The sequence below is a fragment of the Mirounga angustirostris genome, unplaced genomic scaffold (genome assembly GCF_029215605.1).
Source record: "Mirounga angustirostris isolate CCGP_5_RB_7025 unplaced genomic scaffold, mMirAng1.0.hap1 SCAF_9, whole genome shotgun sequence".
NCBI lineage: Eukaryota > Metazoa > Chordata > Mammalia > Carnivora > Phocidae > Mirounga > Mirounga angustirostris.
Window position 1 is genome coordinate 26,103,297 of NW_026991717.1, and position 16,188 is coordinate 26,119,484.

Below are 16,188 nucleotides of genomic sequence, written 5' to 3' on the forward strand. Positions count from 1 at the left end.
CTAACAGACCAAAATCTTATTTAAAATTGCTACTAATTATAAAATTGACCTCCCATAGCATTTCCTTTTGTTATTTTACCATCCTTGAGTGGGTGACCAGGCCCTGGGGTGGGAACTTGTGTGTGTCTCCATAATTTCTCAAATCCATCCGCTCCCTCCTGCTGCTTCAGGTCTTGGGCACCAACCAGCTTAGAGCAGTTCTAACTCTACACAGCTTCCAGGTACTCCTCTCAGCCTTTCTTTCTCTATGGTCTCCAATTTAGAGAAATAAAACAGGATCCTGTTTTGTGTGAAATGATGTGAGGGATCTGACAATAGCAATTTATTTGTTTTAAAGGTGAAGAATAATTTAACAATGATGAAAATTATCCCTAAACTTGTGCATTAATCCTTTCCACACTTGGCAACTGAAACACAAGGTGAGGGGTATTTGGCAAAGCTGACTGGAAGTACACAGGCAGTATTAATGTAATCTTAGAGCAAACAAACTCAATAAAAATTTTAAAGACTAAAAGAGATTGGTGGTTGCCAGGGCTGGGGGCTGAGGGTGTGTTTGACAACAAAGGTGTAGCATGAGGGAGTTTTCTGGAGGTGATGGACCAGTTCTGTGCTCTGATTATGGTACTGGTTACAGGAATTGACACACGGGCTAGAACTCAGAACTGTACATCCACAAAAACATCCATTTTACTCTATGAATTTAAACGTAATCATAATTTTAAAACACCCTCAAAGATTAAACGTTGAAGGATTCATCTGCACCATTGCTAGCCCATGGTGTCAGGGGCCATATATTTGGCATCTTTGATCAGGATGGCAGATCACAGGCCTGAGAGTCAGGAAACCCAGACGGCTTTGCTTCTACCCAGTGCTGGGGCCACAGCTGACCGATTGAGCCCTTCAGGACCTCAGCTTCTTATCTCTCAAAACAGTTGTCCTGGGCAGCACAAGGTCTTTGGGCTTTGTCTGTCTTTATTTAATGTAGACTGTCTTTTCCAGTCCTGCCCAGGGTAAGGTCTCGATCAAAGCCTGCAGCCAAGACAGCCAAGAGCACTTGGTGATTAATATATAAACAGGCCCTTGGTTAGACTGTGTTTCAGGACTTTTCTGTGAATAAGTAATCTGAACATAGACTCAGTAATCATAAGGGTTTTCTATTGGTAGGTTGAAAGCATGGAATGAGGGATTTCTTTTTTTTTTTCTTTTAAATAGAAAAGGCTGTGAAGGCTGTTTTCATTAACTGCTCCAATATTCATGCTTACTAGCTTCCAGTATATCAATTTGTACCTAAATGGCTTTTAAACATATCCTTATAAGTGAGGCATTTGCCAGATGTAACTTATACTCTTTGCTTCTTGGAATTCTGAAAACTTTTGTGTGCTGAAATTAAAATGTGCCTCTCAGCTGCATATGGATGAAAAAAAGAGAAAAATTAATTTCAGAATTTGACTTATATCTGTTTTCCAAAAGCAAAAAATTGAACATTGATTCTGTTCCTGTTACCAGTTGGTAACCGATATATTTAACAATGAGGAAGGAAGCAGCAGAAGCTTTTTTTTTTTTTTTTTTTAGATTTTAGTGGAAAATTTCAAACACATATGAAACCAGACTGCACAGAACAATGAACCACCCCACCAGGAACCCATGACACAGCTCCAACAAGCATTTCCATTCTGCTCTTCTTTTGTTTAGTTTTGCTATTTCATCTTTGATTCTATGTTCTACCACTTTTTCTGGGCAAGGGAAGTATATTTTAAGAGAAACCCCATTTAATTCCCCTTGTAAATATTTTAGTAGGTGTTTTTATGGAACGACATTTTTTCTTTGTTTAACATAAGCACAGCATCATGATCACAACTGACAATATAAACATTAATTCCTCCTTCATCATCTAATACACAACCCCTGATTGTCTCAAAAAAAGGACTTTTAACAGTTGATTTGTTTGAATCAGGATGCAGGCATATTATCTACACATTGCCTGGGTCTCTTTTCCTCTAGGACATCCCCTCATCACTTTCTGTACCATGTGTTTGCTAAAGAAATTGCATCAGTGGCCCTGAGATTTTTTTCTGGCACTTTGAATTTAACTTATTGCTTCTTCCTCGTTTTGTTAAACGAGGTCTTCTACCCCTACATATTCTGAAACTGATGGTTAGATATACAGAGAGCCCCCTTAGACTAAAGTTCAGCTTTTTGGTAAAAAACAACAATAATAACAACAAAACTTTATAAGTGATGTGAGTGCTTCCTAATGTACCATATCAGAGGCAGGTTGCACCAGCTCATCCCTTGTTCACTAATATTAAGAATAAGCAATAGGGTCAATTGGTGTTAGCTTATTTCATCCATCATCAAGTTCTCTCAACATTTTACCTATCAGCTGTTGATGTTGCCCTGTTCCATTATTTCACTAGAAATTGCAAAATGTGATTTAGGAAATGCTATCTTTCCTTCTACTTTTATTAGCTGTCATTCTTTTATAAAGAATAACATTTTCTCATCAAATATAGTCTGCTCAAGAAAGACTTTATTTTCTCCCAGTATTTATAAATTTTCAGAAATAATGAACTTGTGCCCTGGCCACCTCCATGGCAAGCAAATACTTTACTTAAGAGTATCATGGATTTTTATGTATTGGGTATATATTTGATATATTTATGTATTTGACTTATTATAGTCATTTATATTTTTATTCTTTGAGGGAGGTATCTTTTTTTCTTTTGCTTTGTTTTGATTTGCTTTACTTAGAAAAATCTATTATGAAAAATTCCAAACAGAAAGTGGAGGGAATGCTGTAAAGAACTCCATTTATCCATTGCTTGGCTTTAACAGATATCACCCGTGACCAATTTTGATTCACCTATACTCCTCCCTTCTCCACTGCATATTATTTTGATGCAAATTCCAAACATCACAAAATTTTATCTGTAAATATTCATGCCTAAAAACGATGAATGGTAATTCTTTATTATCTTCAAATATCAGTCAGTGTCCACATACCTGATTGTCTCATTTTTTTATACTTTTTTTTAACAATTGAAAAAAATCTTGTCATTTTTGATGTGTGTTTTAAGTCTCTTTAAATCAATGGGATCCCCTTCCTCTGTTCTTCTTTGCAATTTTTTATTGAAGATGAATTCATTTGTCTTGCAGGTTTCCTATTCTCTGGATCTGTTAGCTCTTTAAAAGTGTTTCTTTCTTCTCCATGTTTCATGGAAATAGGTCATCAGATCCACAGACTTGATGAGATTCACATTTGACTTTTCTTTTTCGTCAAAACGACTTCATGAATGGTGGTGTCCTACTAGCTTTAAAGATAATTAGGTGGTTCCATAGCATCTTCCAGATTAGGTATGGTTGTTATGTTGGTGTTCAGAATTGCTAATGTATTAGTATGCACTGATGGGTTTATACAGCGTGGATGCCTTTCAGTCCATTTCCAGTATTATCTTTATTGATGCTCAAATTGTTCCATATTTGGCCATTGAAAGACTGTACATGAAATAGATTTCCATGTTCCAGATTCATATTAGCCATTCCTGTCTGCTGGAATCTGCCATTTCTCCCAGGAGCACCTGTATCCTTACTGGGAAATGTTACTCAAAGGTCAGAATTTGGATGCCAGAGAGAAATGTCACTATTGAGTTGGTCTTTGTTTTTAGACTTTTCAGTGGACAGAGGTAGGAAATACATATACATTTTTATTAGTTCATGAAATATTTTGTCTTACAATTAGATTTGTCTTACAATTAATTTATTTTGCACAGCTTCATCTTCTTTCTTTCCTGCTAAATAGCCATGTTCTCAAATATTCCAAATAAATTACCCATTTGCTTCATCTCACAACATACAGCCACCACCTCAGAGCAACTACACAAACACAATCAGCAACAACATTATTACTGAAAACATTTTACATTGCTTTACAGTTTCTTCTTTTTTTTTTGTCCTTGAGAATATTCCCCACATGAACATATAGTCAAATAACTGTATTTTGAAGTCTCTGGTAGTTATGTCATCAATGAGACACCAGTTCCTTTATTTCCTTTTGCTTTCAGTGTATAGGCACTGCTTTGTAAATTTGATTTTGATTTCTGTTTAAATATTTTTGTGATTACAAAGTTATATCTATAAAATAAAATATAGCATAAGAAGTCTGATTTGTATCCCTACACCCTTCCCCCTATAGCCTTCCTTCTCTTACATGTAACCACTTAAAATACTTTTTGTTTTTCCTTTCCATTGTTTTCTACATGTATTCTTGTTTCCCTTTCTTAGATAAATGGTAGCACATTATGCCATCATCCTTTTTTTTTTCTCCATCTTGCTTTTTTTTTTTTTTAACTTAATTCTACATCAGGGGTTTGCAAGCTACATGTGGCCTGCAGGCCAAGTCTGGCTCATTGCCTATTTTTATAAATAAAGTTTTATTGGAACACAACTATGCCCATTAGTTTACTTATTGTTGAAAGCTACAATAACAGAGTTGAGTCGATGCAACAGAGACTTAAAGGCATACAAAGGCAAAATTTTAACTATCTGGCCATTGACAGAAAAAGTTTGTCAAAACAAAGGCAAGTGGCATACAAAGGCAAATGAAGGCAAAAATTGAAATATCTGGCCATTTACAGAAAAAGTTTGTCAATATCTGTTTGTATACTGGATAACCAATCAACAGCAGTATGTTCCTCATTTCTGGTTACATCTGTTTATTAGTTTCCTGTGGCTGTTGTATCACATTAGAATACCCTTGATGGCTTAACACTAGAGACATTTATTCTCTTGCAATTCTAGAGGCCAAAATTCAGCAATCAGTATTGTCAGACCAAAATCAAAATCTCATCAGGGCTGCACTCACTCCAGAGGCCCTGGGGGAAGAATCTGTTCCTTTCCTCTTCCCGGTGTTGGTGGCTGTCAGCTTCCTCGGCTTGTGGTCTCATCATTCCACTCTTCAAATCCTTCTCTGTTCCACCTTCACATTGCCTTCTCGGCTGTGCATGTGAAATGCCTGCAGACCACATTCTTATAAGTTTACATAAGGATAGGGTCCTCACTACAAGATCCTTAACTTAATCACATCTGCAAAGACTTTTTTTTTTTTTTTACTGTGTAAGAGAACATTCACAGGTTCTAGGGATTAAGATGTGCATGTTGATTTCTTTCATTCTTTCTCCCTTTCTTTCTTTCCTTTTTTTTTTAAGAGGTGATGATTTTCAGGCTTCCATAAACAGTGGTATATATTCATATACTCCACTATATGAGTATGTCATAGTTTATTCAACCAGTTTCCTTTTGGTGAACATTTTATTATTTCCAGTCTTCAACTTTGTAAATAATGTTGTGGTGAATAGTCTTACACAAAAATCTTTTCATATATTTTTGCCAGTGTATCTTTGAGATAGACTTCTGGAGGTGGGATTGCTAAATTACCTGAAAATGTCCATGGAAATTTTCTGTATTTTGGGAAAATCTATCTGCATTCACTAGAGAATCTTGGTGCTCAGATTGTCTCATCTTTGACTGGCATTGGTTCTGCTTCTGTTATCATAGAAGTCTATAGTAGTATTTATGTGCTAAACTTCTCTATCTGAATGTTCTGTGAATATACTATTGATACCATCTAGTAATAGATCATCATATTACTTGGAGGAGATAACCTTGTCCTAATTACACTAATAATTACCAACGCAGTAGAATATCAAATGAACTTGAGTGAGGAGAGGGGCATGCCTATCTAAGAAAGATCTAGCATACAAGTCTATATTCTACTGACCACTTTTCACAGTCATCTAAAATTGCACCAGCTGTTCCCAGCTCCAGCATTAAGTCAGTAGAGAAAAAGACTGGCTGTTACCTGTTATCTGGTATTCAGTTAAAAACATATCTAGATTGCTGTTTCCTAACTCTGAAACTGGCTTCTGAAACCCAAATCTTCCTGACTTCTAATGTGGAATTTTTAAAGTAAATATAGGTCAATGTAGTTCTGCTTTGTTTTGGCATAAATATACTTTGTTTTCTAATTCAGGCTTCTTGCATGTTCATACCTATTTCAGCAAAAAGGCCACTGTAACTGTTTCAACCTTGTCATATGGAGAATCCTGTAAACCGTTCATTAGGTTCTAATTAACTCATTCTGTGGGAATGGAAAAGCTCAGAGAGGTCAGGATTCTGGAAATTTCTGCATTCTTTTAATATCTCATTGAGAGGAAACTCCCTAAAGTTTCAACAGTGTGAAGAAGGTTTTATGGGGGAATACAGACCACAGATTTCCTCTGTTTTAGTAGGATCACAGTTCCTAGTCCCAATATTCTTCAGGGAAAATGTCACTGTTGAGATTTTCCAGTGCAAAATAAAGCATCTCTCAACAGGCTGTCACTTGCCTCTCCCAGCCTTCAGTGACTGGGCAGCAACTGGCTTAAAAATGGCTGTGCACTTGCTTGCCTCCTGCCCAGATTCTGGATTATGCAGTTTTTGAAATGTCATTAGTACCTTTCAAATGAGTTATTTTTTGCAAATAATTTCTCCCAGGCCTCCCATTTTTAAGATGACATATTTTCCATTGTTTAGAATTAGTTTATTTGAACCCAATGATGGCAGAGCATACTAGCTGCCCAGTGTCATAACTGCAGAGGTAAGTCTACAGCAGGTCATTTTCTAACAACCCTAACTCTTTATAACAAAATTATTTTTACTAATATTCATGAAATAAACTACCTAATAATAATGGCCAGAAAGGAAATGCAGACAGTGAAAATGTTCTAATGTTGAATCTTATGTATATAATCTTGTCAGTAAACAAATACAATTTTTAAAAATGTGGGCATCTGGCTGGGTCAGTTGTTAGAGCATGCGACTCTTGATCTCAGAGTCTTGAGTTCAAGCTCTACATTGGGCATAAAACTTACTTAAAAAAATAAAAAATGCATCTTAATTACATTAATATATTTTTGAACAGGAGAAAAATATCAGGATGCAACAGTAATAAATAAAACATTAGACTTTAATAATAGATAAGAATAACAATGAAAGGTACTAATAATTTTTTTATTTTAAGTTATTTAAATTCTAGTATTTATTTCTTTGTTGTGCGAAAGCTTTTTATTTTGATGTAGTCCCAAAATTAATTTTTGCTTCTGTTTCCCTTGCCTCAGGGGACCTATCTAGAAAAGAGTTGTTATGACCCATATCAGAGAAATTACTGCCTGTGCTTTCTTCGAGGGCTTTTATGGTTTCAGGTCTCACATTTAGGTCTTTAATCCATTTTGAGTTTATTTTTGTGTATGGGGAAAGAGAATGGTCCACTTTCATTCTTATGCATTTTGCTGTTCAGTTTTACCAACAACATTTGTTGAAGAGACAGTCTTTTTCCCACTGGATATTCTTTTCTGCTTTCTTGAAGATTAATTGACATAAATTATGGATCCATTTCTGGATTTTCTATTATGTTCTATTGATCTATGTGCCAGTACCATATTGTTTGATTACTACAGCTTTGTAATATAACCTGAAGTCCAGGATTGTGATGCCTCCAGCTTTGTTTTTCTTTTTCAAGATTGCTTTGTCTAGGGGCACCTGGGTGGCTCAGTTGGTTAAGCGACTGCCTTCGGCTCGGGTCATGATCCCGGAGTCCTGGGATCGAGTCCCACATCGGGCTCCCAGCTCAGCGGGGAGCCTGCTTCTCCCTCTGACCCTCTCCCCTCTCATGCTGTTTCTCTCTCTCTCTTTCTCTCAAATAAAGAAATAAATAAAATCTTTTTAAAAAAAAAGATTGCTTTGTCTATTGAGGGTCTTTTGAGGTTCCATATGAATTTTAGGATTGTTTGATCCAGCTCTGTGAAAAAAATACCGTTGTTATTTTAATAGGGATTGCATTAAATGTGTAGATTACTTTGGGTAATATAGATATTTTAACAGTATTTGTTCTTCTAATCCATGAGCATGGAATGTCTTTCCTTTTCTTTGTGTCATCTTTAATTTCTTTCATGACTGTTTCATAGTTTTCAGAGTACAGGTCTTTTATCTCTTTGGTTAGGTTTATTCTTAGGTATCATCTTATTTTGGGTGCAATTGTGAATGGGATTGCTTTCTTAATTTCCCTTTCTGCTTCTTCATTACTGGTGTATAGAAATGCAAGAGATTTCTGTACACTGATTTTGTGTCCTGCAACTTTACTGAATTCATTTATCAGGTGTATCAGTTTTTTTGATGGAGTCTTTTGGGCTTTCTGCATAATACATTTCAGTTTTAAATTTATTATACAAAATCAATAAAATGTTTCACACATGATATAAAATTTGCACTTAAATGAAATTTGTTTCAAACACAAAAACTTAAAGTTTTAACTTTCTATCATGAAGAATGATAGAATTGAAATAGCTCAAATTCTGTTTTTCCATTTTATATTCACTGTGCTCTTATTGCTTTTTCCCCCATTTTATTTATTTATTTATTGGGGGGAGGGGCAGAGGGAGAGGAAGAGAAAGAATGCCAAGTAGGCTCCATGCTCAGCACGTGAGCCTGACGCAGAGCTTGATCTCACACAACCCTGAGATCATGACCTGAGCTGAAATCAATAGTCAGGCACTAAACTGACTGAACCACCCAGGATTCCCTCATAATGCTTATTTTTCAATCTATTTTTGAAAGCAGGAGTGTGTAGTCCATAGTGGTTGGAGACAAAGCAAGCTCAAATTATTCTGAATCATTCAAACTTAATTTCAAAAGGGATACATGCTAAGGCCATGTGTTTGGGCCAACAGCATCATTGGGAGTTTTCCAAATTTACTTCCACAGAAAATATAATGCTCATTGAAGGATAAATTATTCAAATGTGCTAACTTGAATATTTTATAGATAGTATTACAATTTAGCAGTAACTGTAGCAAGTGTTTAGACCACTAGTTCTTCACAGGGTGCAATTTTGGCCCTCAATGAAGTTTTGGTAACATCTAGACATATATCTGTTGCCACAATGGAGTGAGGGTTGGTCTCCTGAGAGCCTGTGAGTGGATCCTAGACATCCTACAATGCAGGGGACAGCTGTCCTCCCCTGAAAAGAAAGAATCATCCAGTTCAAAATATCAATAGTTCCAAGGTTGAGAAACCCTGGTTTAGACAATACATCATCAAAAGATGTTTTCAGAGAGGAGTATGTTATTACTGGCATTGTTTAGATTTACTGGCACATGGTTAATAAAAACAAACTTTTAGTCAATTTTATTATTGTTTTCAAGTTATTGCCTGAAGTAGGGATGCTCTTTCCCACTGGCCTGCATCTGGCATATCACTGTAGTAGCCTATCCTAATATCCTCAGTAATAAAACTCATTTCTGTAAAGGCACCAGGTAAAAACTACCTGGCCTGGCCCTCCTTGCTTTGTGCCATAGCCAGTAGGTAGCTCTGTGACTGAATTTAGTGATTTAGTTGTATGAGGAAAGGTTGTATGGCAGCTTCCAAGAAAGCTCCGTAACAGCATCTAGTGAGTACACTTTGCCCACATTATTCTGTATATCCCATTTCACAATCTACTGTGTGGAATACATACGTAATGGCTGGAGCATGATTCACTATTTTGGAGAACTGAAGATGATAGCTTTGCCCAGAGGATAATGAAACAGTGAGTTAAAAGGAATCTGGGACTCTAATATTATATATGTCCAGGATTGCTGACCCCAATTACATTCACATGAAGGAGAAATAGCTTTTTTTCCTTTAATCCAAAATTAATTAGGAGGACCTCTTTTTTTTTTACCTGAATCCAATCTAATCAGATACCAAATATAACTATCTCCAACTACAGAATTTGTTCCATTGCCTTGTTGGAATCGATGTTTGGATCTATCAATCAATCCTCAACTGCCTCTCTAGTTATGGTTCAATATCATCCCTAGAGAAAATTTGCAGCCAGATTCAGTACCTACCAGTCAATACTAATTTCAGCAAACTCCCATAGTCAGGCATTCCATGCAAATAAAGCAGTTTATCAGAATTATTTAAGTATCTGCCATAGGAATAGCATAAAATATGGTAACAGATAAATTCTGACTGCTGAGCACTTATGAATCCAGCTGAACTTTTATTCCAGATTTGAAATAAATTGTAAAACCTACCTTTTCAACTTCCCAAATACCTGGGTTCTTTTATTATTATTATTTATTTAAAACACTCTCAACTATCGATATATCTACGATCAATTGATTTTCAACAAGGGTGCCAAAAGGGAAAGAACAGTTTTTCAACAAATGGTGCTGGAAAAACTGGCTAATAAGCAAAGGGAAGTTTGACCCTTACCTCACACCATATTTAAAACTGATTGAAAATGCGTTAATGACCAAAATATAAGGGATAAGCTATAAAGCTCTTAAAAGAAAATGGGGATAAATCTTTATGACCTTGTACCCGGTAATTAATTCTTAAATGTACATCAAAAGCACAAAGAACAAAAAAATAAATAAATAAACAGGACTTCATCAAAACAGAAAATTTTATGCATCAGAGAACATGATAAAGAAAGTAAAGAGACAACCCACAGAAAGGGAGATGGTATTGCAAACCACACATCTGATGAGGTACTTACATTTAGAATATATAAAGAATTCTTCTGCCTCAGCAATACAAAGAAAAATAACCCAATTAAAAAGTGAGCAAAAGATCTGAAGGACATTTCTCCAAGAATGGTATATAAATGGCCAATACACATATAAAAAGATGTTTAACATGATTAGTTATCAAGGAAATGCAATGCGATATTACAGTGAGATACCACTCCACACCCACTGGGATGTCTAGGATTTAAAAGTCATATAATAACAAGTGTTGGTGAAGATGTGGAAAAATTTGAACCCTTCTATACTGAGAGTAGGAATGTAAAATGGTAGAGTCACTTTGAAAAATAGTCTAGAAGGGTATGATATTACTCAGCAATTCCATTTCTACATAACCAAGAGAAATGAAAAGATGTTCACATAGAAACTTGTACATGAATGTTTATAACCTCATTATGTATAAAGCCAGAAAGTGAAAACAATCCAAATGTCTATTAACTGATGAATAAATAAACAAAAATGGCATATTAATACAGTGGAGTAATATTCAGGCACAGAAAGGAATGAAGTACTGATACATAGTACAAGTATAGACCTTGAAAATGTTATGCTCAGTGAAAGAAATAGTCACAAAAGACCACATATTACATGATTGCATTCTTATCAATAGGGAAATCTATAGAAACAGAATGTAGATTAGTGGTTGCTTAGGGCTGAGAGTGGGATTCAGGGGTAGAGACAGTTGACAGATAATAGGTAAAAAATATGGGGTTTCTTTCTGAAGTGATGAAAATGTTCTAAAGTTGACTGTGGTGATGGTTGCACTGAAAACATTGAATTGTACACTTTAAATAGGTGAATTGTATGGTATAAGAATTATGTCATAATAAAGCTGTTTAAAATATGTGGATGGCAAATAAGTCCATAAAAATATGCTTACCATCATTAGTCATTAGGGAAATGGAAATTAAAACCACAGTGAGATACCACTGCCCACCAATAAAACATCTAAAACTTGAAAGCCTGACGGCCCAGTGTTGATGAAGATATGAAGGAACTGGAATTCTTATGCACTAACTCACTAAATGAGCAAGAAATATATTATTGTTCTTGGGCTCTTAGATTACTTTTAAACATTTTTTAAGATTTTATTTATTTATTTATTTGTTTATGTATTTATGTATTTATTTGAGATTGAGAGGAAGAGGGAGAGAGAGAGAGAGCATGAGCAGGGGGAGAAGCAAAGGGAGAGGGACAAGTAGACACTGCGCTGAGTGCAGAGCCCTGTGCAGGGCTCTATCTCATGACCCTGAGATCACGACCTGAGCCAAAATCAAAAGTTGGATGTTCAACCAGCTGAGCCACCCAGGCGCCCCCTTTTAAACATTTTTTACTTCCTGAATTTAATTTTCTTTAGAAAATAGTTTGAAAGTGTCTTGACATGTTAAACATACACTTGCCATGTATCCCAGGCATTCCACTCCAGGTATTTCCCCAAGGGAAAGTGAAGAATATGGCTATATAAAAACTTGGACACAGATATTTATAGAAACATTATTTTCAAGCCCCCAAGATGGAAACAACCCAAATATCCACTAAAGGGTGAATGGATAAACAAACTGTGATATACAATAAAACACTATGCATCAATAACAGGTACGCATCACAACACGGATGAATCTTATAGTGGCTACTGTACTGAGTAAAAGAAACCAGACAAGAAAGACCACAAAGATTTTGATTCCATTTACACAAAATTTTAGAAAGTACAAACTAACCTCTAGTGACAGAAAGCAATTTTCTGGGGACTAGAGGCTTGGGAAGGTCAGATGAAGTGTGGTAGGTAGAAAGATTTACAAACGGGCACAAAGATATTTTTGGGCCCAATAAATATATTCACCCTTTTGATTGAGCTGATCGTTTTACAGGTATATGCATGTTAAAACTTAAGAAATTTTAAGCTTTAAATAAGTAAAATTTACTGTATGCTATTTATGCCTCAGTAAAATTGTTAATTTAAAAAAACAAAAATTACTATAAGCTGCTTTTCCTTTTGTATATTCTCCCTCTTCTGGAACGAAATCATGAGATTCTGCTGCAAAGCGAGCTCCCAAGGTCTTTTTTCTCAGCTTGTTGAAGATATTGGCCCTAACTCAAAGCATAAGGTGCCTTTTAAAAAGGCTTATCTGAATCAAGTGATTTCTACTGTTCAACTTAGATATTGTTTGAACACATACACAAAGAAGAAAATGATTAAACAGTTGGATGCTGAATTTCTGTTTGTCACTACTTTTCATTAAAATAAGTTAACTCATATTGCAATAGGGGTTGTTGGATAATAAAGAGCATGCCCCTGTGAGCTGCAGCATAGCATACTGGAAAAATCACAGGGAGAGAAATGAGAAGACTAGATTTCTGGTTAGCACTGCCAGCTTTGAAAACTTGAATAAGACATTTAACCCTATTTGCCTCAGCTTCTTCTTTTGTAAAAAGGGGATAAACTATTCTTGTTCTGCTTATCATTTTTGATCAGTTGGAATATCATTTCAATAGAATGAATGGTTGTTTTTCCTATATTATTTAATAGATAAGATCTTTAGGGGTTATGCATTAATTACCATGAAATAGGTACAAATACTAACTTTTTAAATATAAATTGGAGCATTTATTCCAACACTAGAATGGTTTCAATTATTCAATTAATATTTAAGGAATTCAGTGTGTGCCATATCTACATTAATTTTCTTTCTAACTAATCATATAAGCTTTGTTTCTCCTCCTCTTGAACCTTTCTTTAGCTGTGCAATGTTCGTTTATGCAGTTCTAACAATCATCAGCCAAAGATCTTAAAATAGAACCCAGCTTCAGCACTTTTATCGTTTCCCCTGAAGTGTCATGCAAAGAATTCACTGAATAATTGTTTCAGCACTTGGCACCATGTCACCAGTGGTTATGAATATGCAACTAAATCTTTGCAAAGCTGCAATTAAGAAAAAAAAAAAACCTCAAAATCTTACACAGTACATTTAGTACCATTTTATTTTACAAATGGAATAATAAAATTTAAGAGAAAAATAATGCAATTATTGCAGTGTTATATATATAACATGTTATGATTTGTATAGAAGCTTGTATCTCAAAATGTACATAATTACATTTCAGTGCAATATACATATCAATAACACATTTTTTTTACATGACAATTATCTACTTCTTAAAAGTTATTAAAGTCTGGAAGGCATTCTTTTATAATTAAGAAAATTAAGCAAATTCTCTCTGGTCTTTAGATAATCACGATTAAAGGGAAGAAAATGTATCAAAAAGGAAGATAAGAGTTTTGACAAGGAAGAACACAAATATTGCATTTAACATCAGAGCCCCACTAGCAACAAGTCTGTTTAATGCTAGGTGTTTAGGGAGGTCCTTTCTGTATATGATGTCAAGTCCGGCAAAGCTGTGCAGATGTGCTCACCTCAACATGTTGCTGTCCTGAATGACACTTTCCAGAGATACACCGATAAGGAAAGACAATGGTCCAAACCTTGTTTCTGTTTTTGCCACAATCATCATGTCAGTCTATGGGCCTGGTGGTATAAGGATGGATTTCAAAGGAGTTTGGTGTACATCTTAATCCCATGTAATGGACCAGTTTCATACTAAGCTAGATGATTCCCAGAAGTGACTAGATAATATTTTCAGAAGAATTTGGTCATCAAGATTTTCTGTTCTTCAGCTTTCTTTTCCTTCACTCTTCAGACCACACCCATCCCTCACCTTTTCTTCTTGGGAAATCTAATCCAGCATTCTGAGCATCAGGGTCCATGTGTGAGGAATTGTGGTCAGTAGAATAATGCTCCCCACCTAAGGTGTTCATGTCCTAACCTCCTAAACCTGTGACTATGTAGCTTTTCATGGCAAAAGGGCCTTGCTTGTGTGATTAAATTAAGGATCTTAAGATGGAGAAATAACCATGGGGGACCCAATTTAATCACATGAGTTCTTCTCCTTCTCCCCCCCCCTCCTCCTTCTTCTTTTTTCTATCTATCTATTTATTTATTTATTTATTTATTTATTTTTTACTTGGTTAACATACAGTGCAGTATTGGTTTCTGAAGTAGAATTCAGTGATTCATCGCTTACATATAGCACCCAGTACTCATCACAACAGGTGGCCTCCTTAATACCCATCACCCATGTAACCCATTCCCCCACCCACCTCCCTCCATCAACCTTCAGTTTGTTCTCTATCATTAAAAGTCTCTTAGAGCTTTTTTTTCCCTCTCTCCTTTCTCTCCCTCTTCCCATGTGTTCATCTGTTTTCTTTCTTAAATTACACATATGAATGAGATCATTCTCTAGCTGACTTACTTCACTTAGCATAATACACTTTGGCTCCATCCACCTCATTGTTAATGGCAAGATTTCATTCTTTCTGATGGCTGAGTAATATTCCACTATATATATATGTATCTTCTTCATCCATTCATCAGTCAATGGACATTTGGGTTCTCTCCTTAGTTTGGCTATTATTGATAATGCTACTATAAACATCAGAGTGCATGTACCCCTTTCAAATCTGTATTTTTGTATCCTTTGGATAAATACCAAGTAGTGCAATTGCTGGGTCATAGGGTAGCTCTATTTTTAACTTTTTGAGGAAACACCATACTGTTTTCTGGAGTGGCTGCACCAGTTTTCATTCCCACCAGCAGAAATCACATGAGTTCTTAAAAGTAAAGAACTTTTTTTTTTTTTTTAAGATTTTATTTATTTATTTTGACAGAGAGAGACACAGCGAGAGAGGGAACACAAGCAGGGGGAGTGGGAGAGGGAGAAGCAGGCTTCCCGCGGAGCAGGGAGCCCGATGCGGGGCTCGATCCCAGGACCCCGGGATCATGACCTGAGCCGAAGGCAGACGCTTAACGACTGAGCCACCCAGGCACCCCAAAAGTAAAGAACTTTTCCTGGCTAGTCAGAGATGAGACAGTGGAAGAAGAGTTAGAAAGATGTTATGTTGCTGGTTTTGTAGAGGAAATAAGGGCCATGAGCCAAAAAATGAATGGCCTTGGGAAGTTGGAAAAGAAGGGAATCCATTTCCTCATCTTAACTTTAACTGAGACTTTGATTTTGGCCCATGTAGACCATTTTTAACCTCTGACCTACAGCACTATAAGACGATAAATTTATGTAATTACCACATTTGTGGTAATTTCTAATAGCAAAAATAGAAAACATATATAGCAGTTTTCACAGATCCATAGTATGCAAGAACCAGTAGAGAAGTAACCTAAGCAATCACCAGATGAATGGATAAAGAAGATATGGTACGCACAACACACACAGGAATATTACTCAGCCATAAAAGGAATGAGATCTTGCCATTTGTGACAACATGGATGGACCTAAAGTGTATTACACTAAGTGAAATAAGCTAGACAGAGGAAGATAAATACCAGATCATTTCATTTATATGTGGAATATAAACACAAAACAAACGAACAAACAAAACAAAACTGAAACAGATGCATAGATACAGAAAACAAACTGTTGGATACTGTGGGCAGTTGATGGTGGACAGGTGAAATAGATGAAGAGGACTAAAAAGTGCAAACTTCCAGTTACAGAAACATAGGTCATGGGG